Source organism: Etheostoma spectabile, chromosome 14, assembly GCF_008692095.1.
Source record: "Etheostoma spectabile isolate EspeVRDwgs_2016 chromosome 14, UIUC_Espe_1.0, whole genome shotgun sequence".
Lineage (NCBI taxonomy): Eukaryota > Metazoa > Chordata > Actinopteri > Perciformes > Percidae > Etheostoma > Etheostoma spectabile.
In genome coordinates, this window is record NC_045746.1 from 22,479,164 (window position 1) to 22,498,762 (window position 19,599).

The window sequence follows — 19,599 nt, forward strand, 5'->3', positions numbered from 1 at the left end:
ACCATGAAACTTTACTCAACCTCAGCCAATCGTCAGCATTTATGCGCTTGTCTCGTGCATGCCCACTAACCAAGGAAGAAAAAGTCTTTCTGCCTCGGCTCAGAGATCTAGTTGGTCTGATGAAAAAAAAACAGCTTCAGTTATAGTAACCGCCGCATTTTTCGGCAGTAACGGTAACGGCATTATTAAGATGGGAAGAGTAATTAAGTAGATTACTCGTTACTGAAAAAAGTAACTCCGTCATTTATAACGCCGTTGTTCCCATCACTGGTTTCAACACAATAAATACTGTCTGTAAAGATGATTTTCCACCCAGATATTAAAAGCTTCATTAATAGACACTGAGATAAACATATGATGACACTTGCAGGTTTCGCATTGCCAGACCATTCTCCACAGCGTTGGAGTATGACCTGGCTACATCGCTCCCTATTCTGGGATAGGGAGAAAAACACTTTGGCTTGTTTGGATTTCTGCAAACCTACAACAGCCGTCCTGGCAGAGACAGGGAGGGGGGACAGACATCTGGTGCGGGAGAAACCCAACAATGTAGATGTATTGAGCCAGACTAGATTACACTTACAATAGGAGAGTGAAATGAATGGTTAGTCATTTAAGTAAAGTACACCATTTTTTTTTTTATTATTGTATCTTGTCACTCTATGTGTAGTCTATATCCTTGACGTCACACTTCTGGGATTGGGTATTTTCTGTTTCCTTCCGCTTTCTGGATTTCTGAGGACTATGGTTACCTGGTCCTCAGATCTCTGCAGGGTAAATCCAGACAGCTAGCTAGACTATCTGTCCAATCTGAGGACTATGGTTACCTGGTCCTCAGATCTCTGCAGGGTAAATCCAGACAGCCATCTAGACTATCTGTCCAATCAGAGTTTTCTCTCACACAACTATTTTGCAGCGGCACTGTGCGGAGTTTAGTGCCACCCAAGACAATTGTGATTGGTTTAAAGAATAAGAAACAATGCAAGCTGCTATAGTTGGCTGCTCTGCTGCATGGCAGACTGCTAAACACACCCATTATTCTGATAACTAATTTAGCATTGGTCTAATTCATAAATCGGAGACTGCCAGACGGGTACTGGGCACTGAGAGGTTACAGCGGCCATTGTCATGAAGTTTAGCCGACAAAAGATCCATTTAGCCTTGAAGAAAGTCAACTTTAAAGTTAGTTTATTTATGTTATTTTTCCGTTATGACTCACTGTCAAACTAATAAAAGAAAGTTATATGCTGTTCATTGTTTGGTCATGTTTCACAAAGAGTTCAACCTGGGCCAGAAAACAAGATATTAAAGGTCCCATGGCATGAAAATTTCACTTCATGAAGTTTTTTAACATTAATATGCGTCCCCCCAGCCTGCCTATGGTCCCCCAGTGACTAGATATGGCGATAGGGGAAGGATTTACATCAGCACTAAAGGGTTGATAAAGTTGGTTTACTTGGAAAGATCCTTAACACTCCCTATGTCAAACCCTCAACTTCTTCCCTCTCAGACCCTGAGATATGCAAAATATATACAGTATATTGAGAAATATGATCTGCTGCTTTATTTAATTTGCTGTTAAACACATAATGTTTGTTGTTATTAGAAGAGCAGAGAGAGAGAGAGAGAGAGCTGAGCCGGAACTGACCTGGGGTCTGTGTGGGCAGGTAAAGACAGAGAGCCACAGGAGCACAGCCACAGCTCCACATCCCATTACTATGCAGAGTTGTTGCCTGAAATCCAATTAAACTCAGAATCCAATAAATCACCATTTTTGCTTCCACTGACGCCAAGACCTCATCTCACACCTATGGCCAGCTGTAATCAATATGATATAAGAGGGGAAGGCATGAATAACTCAGCTGGGACAAACAAGATGTAGTTACAGATTGACTCCAGGTCTTTGTATTGGCTGCCTGTAATTGCATTTCAGAAATGTTTTTCAGTTTGCGACTGTCTATCATAGATTGTCAAGTCAAGAGGGGGCATTAAAGAGGAAGAGGAGGGGGATTCATAATCAAGTGTTATTTTTATGTTTATGATTGTGCATCAGGTCTGAGCATGGTCTGATTAACCTGTTAGTAGATCCCATGGCAAAACAAAGTTATTTGGGCCACTTTGGAGACTGATTGTCAAGTCAAGAGGGGGCATTAAATAGGAAGAGGAGGGGGTTGTGGGGCGGGATTCAGTTTCCATGCACTGATGCACTTTCGCTGAATCAGCAATTCTAATGAAGCCCTATCTGAATGTGAACAGTCAGGGCTTTAAATTGACACCCACCAACCCTGGGTGAAAATTAACTTTGTAACATTTTAAAGTTATTAGCCAATTTGGCTGGTGATGAATGAAGCATACAACATTGAGGGCCCTATCTTGAACCCGGTGCAGCGCAAAGCCTGGCACACATGTCTTCACTATTTAAGACCGTCTTGCGCCAATGTCGTTAATGTAGCAAATGCACCTGCGCCCATCTGTGTGCCCATGGGTGTGCTGGTCTTACAGGGAGGTGTGTTCAGGTACATTCTTGGCATATTGCTATCTGGAGGCAGCAGGAAGTGATTGCGCCATTGACCAACAAAAACCTGGTCTAGAGTCAGTAACGCAGCATTTCTTTGTTATGCGCCTATGCTCGTGCACAGCTTGTGAACACTATGCTTGTTACACACACAGGGCCGCACAGCACACACACATGCAGATGATTACAGATAAGAATATTACGGTGCAACTCCGCCATCATAATATCAATGTGCCAAGGTACAAACGCGCCTGGCTGTTAAAGGGAATGGGAGATGACCTCTGATTGGTTGATTGCATGTTAGGCCCAGAACACACCTAGGAATTAATGAAGACACTAAGTACAACCCGGTTTAACCATGCGTTTGGCTCACGGACCCTTTTTTCCACTGTCAAACTAGCAAAAGTGGATGTGGACACACCATAAACGCACCGGCGCCATGCGCTTCACGCTGTTCGCTTAGATCGTTAAAATAGGGCCCTGTGTCTTTTTGAAAATGTTGCCAGATTTGGGCAGATTTGTACTCATCCTACATTCCCAATGAACACTTATGTCGGGACATACAACCGTCAGCTACGTGCCCAGCATGCGGTATCAACTATGCTGAAACTGAGACAACAAACCATGAAGTCAACCTGCTAGCCATGTTGGCTAGTGATCAAACAAGTTCATTTAAAGCCCTGTTTGCAATCTGATTTAAGTAAATGAGGGTTGCAACGGTTGATTGTTTCATAATCAAGTGTCATTTTTATGATTATGATTAAATGAGCATGGTTTGGTTTATTCTTGTTTTGCTTGCTCTTTTAACTGTATTTTTTCAATGGTACTCTGTGATTTTGTTTAGTAAAAGGTGCTATAAATTAATATTATTAATAATGTAAACATATATATACACAGCTATTATATACTAATAGTTTAAATATTAATATTTGCAAAGCATATCCCAGCTCTCACCAGCCTTATTACCAGCAGCACCAGCTGTTTTCAGTGACAAAACCAATGCTTTTCTCTGCTCACTTTGCCCTCAATTTCGAACGTGAAGCAGTGATTATTGATCCTACATTGGGCTATACAATTCACTGATAACATGAAACAGCTGGCAGAGAACACAACATCATTTTGACTGGCAGTGGCAGTTTGAGACCATTTCAAACGTAGGGGTCACATTTAGGGGCACCAAATTGAATAGGCACAAGTGGTACATACCACCAACCCTCCATAGGTTTGAATAACGATACACATAAACACAAGGATACTCATTCATGGTCTCTACATTTTATTTATCATTGCACATCAATAATATCACCTCTTGGGATAAAAGGTGGGGTTAACACGTGAAAATATATGGCACGTTAAGGGGGGGCCAGAAGGAAATTGAGGCTTACAGGGCACTGCCCCCACCCACACACACACACACACACACACACACACACACCAGCTTCATAATTGTAGATAGAGGTTATATCAGAATAGGTTTGCATGGTTTACATTTTTTTTTAAAGTCATATTTCTGTTGTACTGCACATTGCTGCAGCTCCTCTTTTCACCCTGTGTGTTGAGCTCTCTGTTTTAGCTACAGAGTGAGGCATCTCACTTCTGTACTATCTTTTTTGGGAGTCGCACATGTGCAGTAGCAAGGTAAAGACTACGAGCCAGTCAGAAGCAGAGCGTGAGGGCGGGCCATGCTAGCAGCTAGGCGAGAAGTGTTTGTGCAAGTTTGTCTCTGAAGTAAAAGCTGGACTACAATAGAGCTGTTTGGAGCAGTTTGTCAACAGTGTTTTCTGTTTGGGGGGACTTTGTTTTTTTCACTTTTTATACCTATAAAGTGCACAAAAAGATATATAATGCAATAAAGGAAAATGAAAAAGCCTAAAGCAAAATTTGAGCACTTTAAATTCATATAATCTTGTTTGGCAGGAGTGAGAGCAGTCAACCTAAAACAGTGTGAGAGGTCGAGTCTGATTCAATGTGGGCACAAGGCTGAGACAATTAAAAACTAAATGTGGCTTGGGGGAGCAGACTGGAGTAATTCATAACTAGAAAATGCAATCTGCTATCAGCATCCACCATAACTACAGGACTGGGCGGATTAGCCACAGTTGTTTTTTGTTTATTTTTTAAAAAGAAGGGGAAAAAAGAAAAACTGTAACTATGACAGAATGGCTGTTTTTGGAAATGGCAGATAAGAACAAATGGTTCACCAAGATATGACAAAACTGAAAAAGTCAGCAAAGTCACTATAAATCTAAAATGTCAATAAAGTTCATAAAAATATTTCTGATCTCACAACACAACAGTGAAGCTTAGAAAGATGTAGAACACAGACATCAGTCAGTTTCAGTCGTTCCTCATGTCCTCTGTCCTCCTCTCTCTGCTAAAGGGACTCACACTGCCTGCAGAGGACGGGCTGCTGTGTCTTAATATATCCTCACTTATGTGTAACATGGCAAAAGCTAAACCGTTCGACTACAGAGAGCTTTGGGTTTTAGCTTGTTGATAGCTATAGTTGAAATGGATTGTGACGGGAGTGTAAGTGGACACGTAAGGACACGGAGGAGACGGTGGAAACTGTAGAGACCAAGAAGGTAGTAGAGAGGGAGTGACAGGCTGGGCCTGGCAATCGAAAGAAGGATGTGGCTCAGTGGTAGAGCAGTTGCCTACCAATCGGAAGGTTGGTGGCCCAGCAGTCCCATGTCCCATGTAAATGTGTGTGAGTGTTTATCTGATGAGCAGGTGGCAGCTTGTACGGCAGCCCCGGCCATAGTGTATGAATGTGTGTGAATGGTGAATGTTTCCTGTATGATGTAAAAGCGCTTTGAGTAGTTGTTAAGACTGGAAAAGCGCTGTATAAATAAGCATTGTCAGTTCAAAGTACTACTAAGGACTCTCTGTCTTGCTTGCAGAATAGATAGAAATACATGTGTGTTAAAATGTGTTAATCCATGAGGAGAACATCATGAATATTTAAGAGAACATAAATATTCTAATAAAGATGAAGTCGCATGTTGCTTATTTCTGTCATCATGTGTGATGGAGACATTATTACAAGAAGACTGGTATAAATACACAAAATGAATCAAAATGATTTAATAATAATGAAAACTCTGGAGATAAACACTTTCAAATCTTACTTGCTGTCTTCATGTGCAATGTAGAAATTATTCCAAGAAGACTGGTATAAATACACAAAATGAGTCAAAATGATTTAATAATAATGAAAACTCTGGAGATAAACACTTTCAAATCACTTCTCAGAAGTCATAAATTGAAAGTATTCCCACAGCCTTTTTTATTATTATTAATAGAATCAAAGTGATGGCCAATAGAATGCTTTTAGCCAGCCTTATCATTCAATTCCAATTAAATTCACACCAGCTGCTTCCTATTCAAAGCATGTTGCCTAGCTGCACTTAATCACACTACTGTGGGTAGTTCATTTTCATTCCAATGACTCCATCCAAGTGCTCACCTGCATCTCAGCGCGGCAGAAGTGTCTGAGATGCCAGGAGGAAAGGATATGAAGCCCACCACACAACATTAATGTGGATTCTGAGTAGGTTTAGCTGTAAATGAACAGCAGCTAGCCTGAGATTAGCCCTTATCAGGCTGACTGAAGCCCCAGTGTGAGGGGAGGTGGGGTAGGGAATGCGGGGTTAGGTTAAAGCTATCTTAACTGCTCATTTTTGAACATCATAAGCCAGGTAGGTTTAGGCAGTGGCTCCTCTATTCCGGCTGCTAATGGGAAAATCAAAGGCCTGTGTCGCGTCTGAAGCCAGAGGGTGGAGGCTGCTAAGTGAATGGCACGCTGCGGATTTCATGCCATGTCTGTCTTTCTCTCTCCGTGTCATCAAAGCAGAGCAGCGGAGGAACATGAGCTGTTATCCATTACCTGAGGACTAATTGGCCCTTTATTTCTACATCAGATCTGTGCTCACTCCAGCGGCTCTGTACCAACGCAATGTCATTGTATCAAAGCATTCTGTCGAGGTATGCCATGTAGCAAACCTGTTAAAATGTCACCCACCCATTTCAGATGGGTTTCGGGCCGCCGGCAAGTATGTCTGGGAGCAGTGGAGTATGCACTGGTCACATCACTGAAGACAGGCTGTAAAGGCTGTCACTGTGACAAGATGTCAAAGAAAAAGCACTAACATTACCTACAAATGAGGCAAAGCATGTACTGTATGTAAGGGAGAAATGTAAAACCAAATTCACACTCAGCTGCCCAGGGAGTTGTTAAACGAATAGGAGGGCAAACATCTTATGAAAATTGATTCAAATCAACAATATGACCACAAGTTAAAAGCAGTCATTTATGTTTCTATCCCTGTAACAACCTCTCACCTAAGGAACAGATACTTCTCACATGGTATGAATGTAATTTAACGCTTGTGTTGTCTTCCCATCAAAATTGAAAATCAACACTTTTGTTGATGCTTTTTATCTATTAAAAAAAAAAAAACACTTTTGACTCTTTTTTTCCAATGTTTAGCACTTTATTAACTTTAGTTTTACAGTTATTTTTGGGATTTATGGTCAATACATTAGGAAATTATACCAAAAGTTTGAGTTAGAAAAACCGAAATTAGGAATTATTTAGACTCTAAAATTAAAGGAATGGATGTTGATGGATAATCACAGACTGGAATATGTCAACTTTTACTCAATACTATTTCAAAACTACTTCAATTTCTTATTTCCAATGCTATAAAATTGCAAGATTATTGAAAGTAGAGATTTGCACTTGCAAAAGTGCGTTGTGTGGAATTAATCATGTTATTTTGGGTGGTTAAAAATTACATTGATATAGGGAAACGGGTCAATTTGACCTGAGGACAACAGGAGGGTTAATTAAACCAACTTGTCTTTCACACCTCGGCCTGCTTCAAATAAAGTGCTTGTTGGATCATCTAACATCTGGCACTAAATGCAACTTTCTTAAAAACGCACATCTGACAACCACGCCCACTTTATCTGCAATTGGCAAGGTAGGTGGTAGGTAGGTGTGAAAACAGGCAGGGTTTGACCTCTTCTCTCTAGTCCACAGTGTAACACCAAAAATGTCAGTCTGAATGTGTGTACCATTATCCCCATTTGTATAATTCATTGTTTTTGAGAGAAAGAGAAAGAAGAAGAAGAAGCTTTTCACCACATCTTCAATGGTGGCCATTGGGGACAGATAAGAAACTGAAGAAGTCTGCCTTAAGAGATGGTCGGAAAACATGTTGTTTGACCGTGTTTGGGGCCTTTTTGATCCATTAACATGGCATCTCCATTCTATCTGAAGTTTTCTCGAGGACCGGTGCAATCAAAGAGTATATAAGTTATACAACTACCAAAACTAACTAAAATAGTAACTAAATCAACTACTGCCTATATGCCACTCAGGGTTGGGCATCGAGAACCAATTCCTACTTGGGATAATTTTAAAAATTAGGATTCCAGTAGAATTGCTTCTTTAATGGAATCGTTTGGAGGTTTTTGGTTTCAGATCCGATCATCGCTTCCCAATTTACAATGCAAAAGTTTTGGTTTCAGTAACTACCTGGCACTTGCAGCCATGGAGCACAGTAAGCTGAGCTCTAGTGTGGCTTTATTTTACATTGAAAAAGCCATTTAAAACTGCAACCCACCACTGAATCACAATTAAACCTTCCTCTTATTTGTGAAATAAGCATGGGACCCATTGTGACTCCACCCCTCAAAGAATCAGAATCCATAAGAACCAGAATCGAAAGGAAGAATAACAATTGGAATCAGAATCGTTAAAATCCAAACGATGGCCAACCCTACTGCCACTAGACATGTTGAGTAAGTCAGCATAGCTGTTTCCCAAAGTTTAATTAATGGAGCTTGGGTCACAAAATGTGGTTGAAAAAACCCTGTGATGAAGGGCATTGCCACGCGCAATGTAACACTTTTCCAGTTAGTGTAAAAGCAGGGTAACGCCTCTCAAAGCATCAGTGCTTATTACAACCCACAAAAGTGTTGGCTGAACCAAACACAAATCAAACAGTTGATGATTTTTCTAGTCTTTGATTCTCACCAAAAGTGGCCATTATAAAGTTTGTAATATAAGGTGTTTTTCCTCTTGGGTGCATGAACGTGCAGAGCACATTCCATGGCAACCGCCAATTAGCAAAGTTGACTGTCCTGGTGGAGTGTCCAAAATCTAAAAGGGGTTGTCCTCTGGGAAACATGAATGTGCTCAGCAAATTCCATAGTAATCTACCCACTAGATTTATATTGTAGAAGTTGGTATTATGCCCTGAGGAAGGCTCAAGTTCCACCAAATTCAGAATTTTGACTCATTCTCTGTGGAACATGGATACCCCTTTAAATCGCTACTTGCAGAGATTGCTTTTCCATATACCCTGTCATGGACCAAAGTCTTGGTCAAAGAGAAATTCTGACCTGATATTGGGGAAAAGGAAAGGAACGGTCATGGGGTCTCATTCTTCAAGAACCATGAATAGCCACAGTAAACAAAACTTTGTTATATATATATCTATCTATATATATATATATATATATATCTTGCTTTGAACCAAAGATGGACCGATGGACCCCAATGCTGTATCAACTAACCATCCTTATACTCTACTGCTAGCAGAGCAACAAGTAAGAGTCTGTGTATATGGCATTGTTGTGTGCTACATCCCTGCTGCTGCCTTGGCATGACTGCAGAAGTGTGTCATTTCCTCTGTAACCTTATATATTTGAAAAGAAATCCAAGTCCCTTTCAAATTGTCGGTCACCATTGCGCAAACTTGCATGCATAACGAGAATCAGAATAACCCCATTTGCAACATTGTCCATGTTTCTAAACTCCCCATTTGTAGAGCCCTCGCTCCAAAAACAGACACTGATATTCGAACAAAAGGTGCACAGGTTGACTTTGACGGTGTCAAGACCTTGCCTATTGTCCTGCAGCACGATGGGGCTTTTGTAGGAATAATGTCCATTTAAAATGCTCATTGTGCTCGCAGTGTGCCTTTCAGCTTGATGCTGTGTAACATTAATCACAGTGGACGGCAGCTGGCTGACATCCTCCGACTGATGGGAAAAGCAAGGTTTAATTGCACAGGCCAGAGAGAAAGAGGGTTGGACTGTGTATATGCATGGTGTGTGTGTGTGTGTCTGTGTGTGTGAAAGTAAGTGAGTGAGTAAGAGAGAGCGAGAGGGTGAAAGGGGGTCACTGCAGTAAACAGCAAACACTAAAGTCTGATACTATATCTTTTTCCTCTGTGCCATAGTGCACCATTGTTGTCCAAAAACTTTTAAAAACACGTCAATGAGTGACATCGTTGCACTGAGTGACACTTTCCTCCATTACCATGACTACACACACTGAGGTTTATTTGACTAAACCCCACTTACACCGTCTTGTTGCCACAAACACTCACCAGAGCAACAAATGTGCATTAATCCGTTGCAGAAAATAATCCCCAATAAATGCACTATTTCTTCCTTTTTAAGTAACATTTGTTAAAAACTACAGTGACCAGCTGTGATATTAAATCACCGAGCCAGTTTTAAAGATGTGTGTCTTCAGTAGGAGCCAGTGGGCCTGGGCCTGAACACAAAGTATTGAGAGACACATTGAGGGATTAGATCTTTGCGTATAAATTGTTAACAAAAAAATATTTTTAATGAAGGTTTTTAGCTTAAAAGAATTTTTTTAATCAGAATCAGCACCAACCTCTTTATAATAAAGACACTCTTCCTTTTTATATTGCACATTTCAATATCTTTCTCTGTAGTACTCTCTGTAGTACTCTCTCTGTACTGTACTGTTGGATTTTGCCCCTCCATTTGCACTATTTAGAGTGTATTACTGCATTATATGGTACTTATCTTTGTAGGTATACATATAACTTATCTTATTAGCTTTATTTGTATATGTATCATATCTTTTTTAATATTACACTCGTTGTGCGTGGGTTGGAGAGAAACGTGTTTTAAATTGCTCCGTAAGCCTGACACATACTGCAGATTTCACACTAAAGATGACTTGACTTGATAAGTTTTAATCCCTAGCAGTATGTTTGAAATCAGATTGTTGGATCTCAGCAATCAACGACTTTTTATTCAAGGCTAAATTGCATGGTATCGGATTGGTGCATTATGTTTTTGTTCCCAAAATGTGAACTGTGAACTGTTTATTTATTTGTTTTTTTTATTTTGTCCCAGACATAATTTCATCAGCACCTTACATGTTTGTGATTACAGAGAGTTGTGTGGAGCTGATAGTCTTGATTAGCTTTGTAGCAACTCATGGACAATGGCTTGGATGTAACGGACGTTCATTAATATACAACAGTTAAAGCTTTTAAACATGAGAAGAAGCCTGGTTCTCTCAGCGTTTTGCAGAAATTACAGGTTTCTGCCACTATTGGAGATTTTGTTTCACAACTTGATTTACAGTATGTACCATGTTTTGGCAGAATAATCTTCTTGGAAATGAACCGACTCTCTACTACAACAAGAAACCTTGCATAGTAGGCACATGACATGCTTGTTTCTGCAATATAAAGCTGTATCCTCAACCAATAAGTCAATGACTTCAAGTGAGACATATTACTAATCCGTACAGAAACAGCTGTCTTTATTTGGCAACATCAGTCATTTTTCTGGGTTGAACTAAGCCGCGGCACATCTCGCCTGCCCGATCCACAACTCCTTATGCTTGACGAGACAGACACACACACACACACACACACACACACACACACACACACACAAACAAAGAATGATTCCTATATTTGAATGTAGCACAAAACTGATGTGAAGCTGCAGAGTTGAACTGCTGGATTTGACAAAGTATTTCACAGTCATTTGAGCAGCTCTAGCATTAGCTGTACAGGGTATTTCTCTTGCTGACTGAGAGCTGCTCATAGCCATTGAGAATTGAGTCCAACTTTTTAAAAAGAGGTGGATTAAAGAACCAACTCCATTCGTGCACTCCCCAACTACGGGCCATTGATGGAGCTTAGCTGGTGTGTGTCTTTGCGTGCGTGCGTGCATGCATACATGCATGGGTGTGTGTGTGTGTGTGTGACCTGCTTCGTTGTTGGTCGTCACAAGCTAAATAAACAGCAAGAGAGGGGAAATCGTGTCATTCTTACATTGCAATAATGGAGCAGCGGCTGTATTTCAATGCATGATTCATTAGACAAAATCCTCAGGCTAATGATTAAAAATATTTCCTTGTGTAAAATAGTCAGTCAAATACATAAACGTTCCTTCAGGACGAGGAATACTTATGCTAATGTCTTACTAATAATAGTTCATGACTCATGATTTACAGGGGCTTTTTATGTCGGTGAGAAACAGCAGGCGGGCGAGCACAACAGGGCCTGTATGGAATGATAGCTCAGGTGTTTAAAATTTGGAAGAAGGTAGTGCTTTCCTCTTACATGTTGTTAAAGGTCAACATGACCTGATGCTCATTCGATGCTTTTACATAGACCTTAGTGTCAATACTGTATCTGAAGTCTCTTTTATATAGACCTTAGTGGTCCCTATACTGTATCTGAGTTCTTTTTATAGACCTTAGTGGTCCAATACTGTATCTGAGTCTCTTTTATATAGACCTTAGTGGTCCCTAAAGCTGTATCTGAGGTATCTTTATTGACCTAGTGGTCCCCCTAATACTGTATCTGAAGTCTCTTTTATATAGACCTTAGTGGTCCTAATACTGTATCTGAAGTTCTTTTATATAGACCTTGTGGTCCCCTAATACTGTATCTGAAGTCTCTTTTATATAGACCTTAGTGGTCCCCTAAAGCTATCTGAGGTATCTTTTATTTAGACCTTAGTGGTCCCATACTGTATCTGAAGTCTCTTTTATAAGACCTTAGTGGTCCCTATACTGTATCTGAAGTCTCCTTTTATATCGACCTTAGTGGTCCCCTAATACTGTATCTGAAGTCTCTTTATAGACTTTAGTAGTCCCCTAATACTGTACCTGAAGTCTCATGCTACTTATGACCTCATAATGAGCAAGATTTCAGATCTGCCCATCTGAGCTTTCATTTTCTAAAAGGCAGAGCAGGATACCCAGGGCTCGGTTTACACCTATCACCATTTTAGCCACAAGGGGACCATAGGCAGGCTGGGGGAACACATTATAATTTAAAAAAATGTGCGGACACACACCATCAGTTCAGTATTTCCTGTCCCATCCTCTCCTCCTACTCAGCTGCAACCTAAACTCTGCATTTATGCTGACTCTTAGAAATCTGCAAGAGCAAACACATTCAATTAACTGCACTGCATTTTTTTTTTTTTGGAATGGCTTTACTGCCTGAGCCATTAACTTGAGACTTAGAGCCAAATAGTTTTTTTTTAATTTTAGCTGAGTCGAAGATATAAACTGGGGTTTTATTGGGGAATGTGCAACTACAGGAGACATTCTGCAACAGCAATACTGCTTCCAGCTCTATTTAATGCTGGACTCATTACTCAAAAAGTAATTTTAATACTTATTACCGTCTGGGAGCAGTAACTCATGGCAATCCTGCTTGACTGTTACCCGACTGAAAGTGGTGAGCGCATCAGTTCACATTATCAGAGATCAGGTTCAATTAGTTTCTCCTTATGAGAAGAAGAATTGCAGCCGCAGCATCCCTGTCGCTCTTACATCCCAGTTATGAGACCAAATCGTTTTGCAGTCTAACATTTTGTCTGCCATTCATTAGCTTACTGTAACACATGTTGCAAAAGTGCTGAGAAAAAAAGCTAACCAAAGCGGGATTCAAAGTCTTGTTGTATATTCCTTTATTTCTCATAATTTTCACATCCAAATCTATTAGAATGTCTTTTTGTCCCCCAGGTCCTGTGTAAGAACTAAAAAAGGCACATAGTACATAGTCATTAAAGGAGCATTGTGATTGATTTGGGTGTTCAATCTCTTGTCATACTTTGGGAACTTTGACACTGGTTTCATCCCCCCCCCCCCGTGGTTGATGTTTGTCCTTTCTCTCTACCTTCTTATGTGGGAAACAAGTGTATCGTTTTTTGCGACAGCTGCTTGACTACCATTTTTTTTATTAAAACTGTTGGAGACACATCAATCTTCATGTTTGAAAGCAGTGGGAGCTAAATTCGAGTTATAGTTTAATTGATGACAGTAAAATAATTTTCACTTAGTTTGATCAAAGGACAGATTCGTCTACAAATGCATATGTATGGTGCATGTGTACAGGGACGTATCATACAGGTACAAACCCTAGCAGCAGCAAATGTCATTTGCAGCTAGGCTGAGTCCAGCAACTCTCCGTTGGCTTGCGAGCTGGAAAAAACTAATTCTTGTTAGGTCAATCATATTGTGTTTGGAGTCAGTGGGCGGGCTTAAGATAAGGACGACAGAATTGCAACGGTTCCGCGTGAATTCCCTAAAGATGTGTAATCTACCAACCAGCATTGGTCTGGTTGGTTGTAGCACTATCCTATTGCGGGCAGAGGGAATTTGAAAGACAACTGTTTATCCCGCCCCTCAGATTGAGCCCTGCCAATGTTGAGTTCCCATACCCAACATCTGGATCCGGGTCTGGCTTGTCAAACTAACTCCTAATTTCCAGCGGTTAGGAAAGGCTGCGGATCCGCTCCAGAACGGCGGTGGAGTCATTAGGTTTCCACTAAAGTCAATGTGTGTATTTCCAATATCCTTTCCGACATTCTTCAAGTCCAGTTAGAACCATGCCCCCTACTAGCTATTTTTGGTGTTCCACAGCTCCTTTATTGTAATAGAAGACAGGCAGATGTTGTTGCCTTTGCTACTCTGCTGGCAAGGCATTGAATCCTATTCTTCTGGAAATCCTCACAGTCTACTTCTATTTTCTTTCTAAAATTAGAGAAGGTGAAATTCATTCTAATAGGGAATACTGTTAACTTTTTCAAATGCTGTAATTCTTTTTAATTACCTATTTCAATGAGCTAAAAACGCTTCCTTTATTAGGTTGTGCATTCACCCACAACCACTTTTTACTCGTTACTATATAGCAACGCAAACTAATGCACAATAATTAGTTATGTATTCCATGTATTTATTACTGTATTCACCATAATGACTGCCACCGTATAAGGGGCGCAATGATCCACAGAGGGAGGCTTTCAAGCAGGGGAGAGGAGTTTGTGTCCCGGAAAAAAGTTAAGGGGAAAACACAAGACTTCCACCCAGGAAACGGGTGTTCATCTCCTGGGAGTACAACTCAAGGGGCTGGTGTTTTAACCCAAACCACAATCTTTTGTTTTGGGTAACACTTTACTTGAACATACATAAGAGTGACATGACACTGTCATGAACACATGACACTCACATGACACTGTCATGAACACATGACACTCACATGACACTGTAATGACAGTCATGAACCCTAACCCTAACAATAACCATAACTTGTAATGACAAAACCAAATGACTTACTTACTTAAAAAGCATTTCATAATCGTGTATGACTTGTGTATAATGTTTCATGACACGTTCACGACAATGTGTCATGTCAATGTAGTAAACTGTCATGTCAATGTAGAAAACTTCAAGTAAAATATAATCTTTATGCTGTAGAACTGTAAAGACCCGTCATCACATAATCAGCAGGCCCGTGGTCGCTGTAATTTTGTAGTATTTCATACCAATTGTTGTACTGTACTTAGATTTTGAATTGAAATATATGCAAGGTATGAAATATACAGTTCTAAATAATATTTATGTATGTAATATGATCAGTGTAATAACATGTTGTTGATGGATAGCTGCTATTTTGACATAAGATTACATTACATTTAGCTGACGCTATAATCCAAAGCGACAACAACTGCTACATTTGTCAGAGGTTGCACGCCTCTGGAGAAACTAGGGGATAGGTGTCTTGCTCAAGGACACATCGCTGTGGGAATTGAACCAGATCTCCCACACCAAAGGGATGTCACATATCCCGTGCGCCATCACCACCCCAACCATGTAGCATTGTAATAAAATAAGACAATATATAATAATGCCAAAAGCATCTAAGTCAAACACTAGGATAAAAAGTAGAGTTATGAACTGATGCTTTAAGAGAGAGACTAAGATCCTCTGGGAAGTCGTCCTGCAAGATTAGAAACTCAAACGGTTTCACTTTGCACTTGGAAACAGTGTAGGACCTGAAGGCCCGTTCATGGTTCACACATATACTCCCACTGCATCACAGCTAATTAAAGAAACTTCTCCTGGCTGACCCGAGGGCTTCTCTCTCTGACTGTCCGTCTCTGTCCGCCCCGCAAAACCCACAGCTGCCGTCACAGAAACCTCTTGTCCATCAAAATGTTTTGTGTAATGTTTTAAGTAACGGCTTGTGAGGCCTGATAGATGGTCTGCCAACCCCCCCTCCCCCCACCGAGCTGCAGGCCCGACGCTCAGAGAGCAAAGCCAATCCATCAAAGCGACAGGATGAATTAGTGCCGAGACACCTCACTACCTGTTAGGGGGAACTCCCATCAGCAGTAATTGATTTGATAAATGCCGGAGCGTACACAGAGTGTAGAGACGTTGGGGAGAAAGACAGGGAGATACTTCTGGACTCTGTAACACACCTGTTTCCAGGGCTAACAGCAACTTTCTGTTCACCTCTTCACTACCAAGACAATAGCTCCCATAGTCATGACCTATAGGTGGAAGAAGTACTCAGATCCTTTACGTAAGTAAAAGTACTAATACCACACTGTAGAAATACTCTGTTACAAGTAAAAGTCCTGCATGGGAAATGTTACTTAAATAAAAGTACAGTATGTAACTAACTAAAGCCGTCAGATTAATGTAGTGGTGTAGAAAGTACAATATTTCTCTCTGAAATGTAGTAGTATTATGCTTTTTGGCTTTTTCCATTTTCCTTAATTGTGTTATATATCTTTTTTTGTGCATGTTACAGGTTTAAAAAGTGGAAAACCCAAAGTCCCCCCCCAAAGGGACTTACCATCTCCAACAGAAAACACTGTTCACAAACTTCTCCAAACAGCTCTGTTGTAGTCCAGCCTTTACTTCTGGGACAAACATGCGTAACACAAGTTTTAATGCTCGCCTAGCTGCTAGCAGGGCAAGCCCTCATACTCTGCTTCTGACTGGCTAGTAGTCCTTACCTAGCTACTGCGCATGTGCGACTCCCAACAAAGATGCAACAGAAGTGCGATGCCTCACTCTGTAGCTAAAACAGAGAGCTCAACACACAGGGTGAAAAGAGGAGCCGCAACAATGTGCAGTACAACAAATATATGGTGTTTTTGAAAGTTAAACCGTATAAACCTTTTTTGATATTACCTCTAAATACAAATATGAACCTTAAAATTAGCATAGGACGAGCCTGGCGCATAGTAAGTAATGGGCCCGCCAATTTACTAACTGGCCCGTCCAGCCAAGTTTTGTTATGAGCAATATTCAAAGGTATGTAAAAACCGGATCTGAAGTCGCTTTAATATAGATCTTACTGGTCCCTTAATACTGTATTAATACTGCATTATTTAAGTAACCTAGTAACCTTCCTATTTAGTAAGAAATGGTGAACACTGATGGTGGCTTCTAGCTGAAACGCGTTTGTGTTTTACCCGCATTAAATGAGAAGATATGTTATCTGTGAGTGACGTAGTTTTTAGTTTTCTTTGATTCTGTCACTGTAACTTTCAGTTTGTGTCTATTCTAGCGACAGCTTCGGACTAAAGCGATAGTTCAAGTCGGGTATTGACGTACGACCAAATCGTGAACTGCTTTGTTTTATGAATGAAATAGACATACAGTATTACATACCTGATGGCCAATTCATGGGTTTTGAATAATTTACAACCCCATAATTGTCTCCTTCTGTTGAAAGCCCCCCCAAGTGTGAATCAAGTTATCGTTGTCTTTCACTTTCCCTTTTCATCTTTTAGTGGTTCTTTGTTTAATTTCTTTCCTTTGTTACATTCTTGCACTGGTCATTACCTCAACATTTGTTCTGGGTTTTGGAATTTTTAGCAACCTATTAAATACTTAAGGGAGTACTTTAGTATTATTATGTAATCAAATTGTATTTTCTTTTTAAAGATTATTTTTTGGGGCATTGTAGTCCTTTATTTGACAGGACCGCTGAAGACATGAAAAGGGAGAGAGAATGACATGCAGCAAAGGGCCACAGGTCAAAGTCGAATCCGGGCCAAGTTCTTGTGGTACTACTCCAAAAATGGCAATGACCGGTGACGGCTCAATATGAGAATACAATGCTCTAGAAATGCTGTTTGTCACACTTAAGTGTTTCGGAACATCAAACCAATTTAAACAATAGTCAAGGACAACACAAGTAACCAAAATGCAATTTGTAAATGAAGGTGTTTATTTAAAGGTGAAAAAAAATCCAAACCATCATGGCCCTGGTGTAAAAAGTGATTGCCCCCTAAACCTAATAACTGGTTGGGCCACCCTTAGCAGCAACAACTGCAACCAAGCGTTTGCGATAACGTGCAATGAGGCTTTTACAGCGTCCTGGAGAATTGTCCTAATTCATTACATTAGGGGTTTTCAGCATGAACGGCCTTTTTAAGGTCATACCACAACATCTCAATAGGATTCAGGTCAGGACTTTGGCTAGGCCACTCCAAAGTCTTCATTTTGTTTTTCTTCAGCCATTCGGTGGTGGACTTGCGTGGTGTTTTTAGGATCATTGTCGTGTGCTGCAGAACCCAAGTTCGTTTCAGCTTGAGTACACGAACAGATGGTCGGACATTCTCCTTCAGATCTCTTGGTAGACAGCAGAATTCATAGTTCCTTTTCTCACGGCAAGTCTTCCAGGTCCTGAGCAGCAAACAGCCCCAGACCATCACACTACCAACACCATATTTTACTGTTGTTATAATGTTCTTTTTATGAAATGCAGTGTTCCTTCTACGCCAGATATACTTGGACACACACCTTCCAAAGAGTTCCACTTTTGTCTCATCGGTCCACAGAATGTTGTCCCAAAAGTCTTGGGATCATCAAGATGTGTTGTGGAGAAATTGAGACGAGCTTTGATGTTCTTTTTGCTCAGCAGTGGTTTTCTCCTTGGAACTCTGCCATGCAGGCCATTTTTGCCCAGTCTTTTCCTGATGGTGGAGGCATGAACGCTGACCTTAACTGAGGCAAGCGAGGCCTGCAGTTCTTTGGACGTTGTTGTGGGGTCTTTTGTGACCTCTTGGATGAGTCGTCGCTGCGCTCTTGGGGTAATTTTGGGCGGCCGGCCACTCCTGGGAAGGTTCACCACTGTTCCATGTCTTCGCCATTTGTGGATAATGGCTCTCACTGTGGTTCGCTGGATTCCCAAAGCTTTGTAAATGGCTTTATAACCCTTTCCAGACTGATAGATCTCAATTACTTTCTTTCTCAATTGTTCCTGAATTTCTTTGGGTCTCAGCATGATGTGTAGCTTTTAAGGATCTTCTGGTGGACCTTACTGTGTCAAGCAGCTCCTATTTAAGTGATGCCTTGATTGTGAACAGGTGTGGCAATAACAGGCCTGGGTGTGGCTAAGAAATTGAACTCAGGTGTGGACAACCACAGTTATAGTATGTTTAAACAAGGGGGCAATCACTTTTTCACACAGGGCCATGATGGTTTGGATTTGTGTTCACCTTTAATAATAAACACCTTCATTTACAAATTGCATTTGTGTTTTACTTGTGTTGTCCTTGACTATTGTTTAAATTGGTTTGATGTTCCGAAACCTTAAGTGTGACAAACATGCAAGGACCAGGAAATGAGGAAGGGGGCAAACACTTTTTCACACCACTGTATACAGTGGGGCTCAAATGTTTGAGCATCACAGGTAAAATGTTCATTAATGGGCATAAAGAAGCCAAGAAAAGATAGAAAATCTCCAAAAGTCATCAAAAGACAAATTTAACATTCGTAATAATAAGTTCCCAAAAAGTTAGATTTTATTTCCATCATTTACACTTTCAAAATAACAGAAAAAGAAATAATGGGGTCTGCACAAGTTTGGGCACCCTGCAGAGTTTCTAGCATGTACCCCCCCTTTGAAAAGCTGAGACCTGACAGCGTCATGGATTGTTCTCAATCATTGTCTGGAAAGACCAGG

At 40.6% G+C, this 19,599-nt stretch overlaps 1 protein-coding gene and 2 long non-coding RNA genes across 3 annotated transcripts in view; 2 read left to right on the top strand and 1 right to left on the bottom strand.

Annotated features, from left to right (window-relative positions):
• Window positions 1–2,233, top strand: part of LOC116701562 (uncharacterized) — a 25,742-nt gene extending 23,509 nt beyond the window's left edge. Inside the window, exon 4 of the long non-coding RNA XR_004334949.1 lies at window positions 2,223–2,233. This is a non-coding gene — a long non-coding RNA (uncharacterized LOC116701562). The remainder of the gene's footprint in view (window positions 1–2,222) is intronic.
• The window catches only part of nxph1 (neurexophilin 1), a 109,111-nt gene that overhangs the window by 26,277 nt on the left and 63,235 nt on the right, over window positions 1–19,599 (bottom strand). The window lies entirely within an intron of this gene.
• LOC116701557 (uncharacterized) overlaps window positions 4,446–19,599 on the top strand; it is a 19,169-nt gene continuing 4,015 nt past the window's right edge. Inside the window, exons 1-3 of the long non-coding RNA XR_004334944.1 lie at window positions 4,446–4,457; window positions 8,454–8,457; window positions 14,629–14,768. This is a non-coding gene — a long non-coding RNA (uncharacterized LOC116701557). The remainder of the gene's footprint in view (window positions 4,458–8,453; window positions 8,458–14,628; window positions 14,769–19,599) is intronic.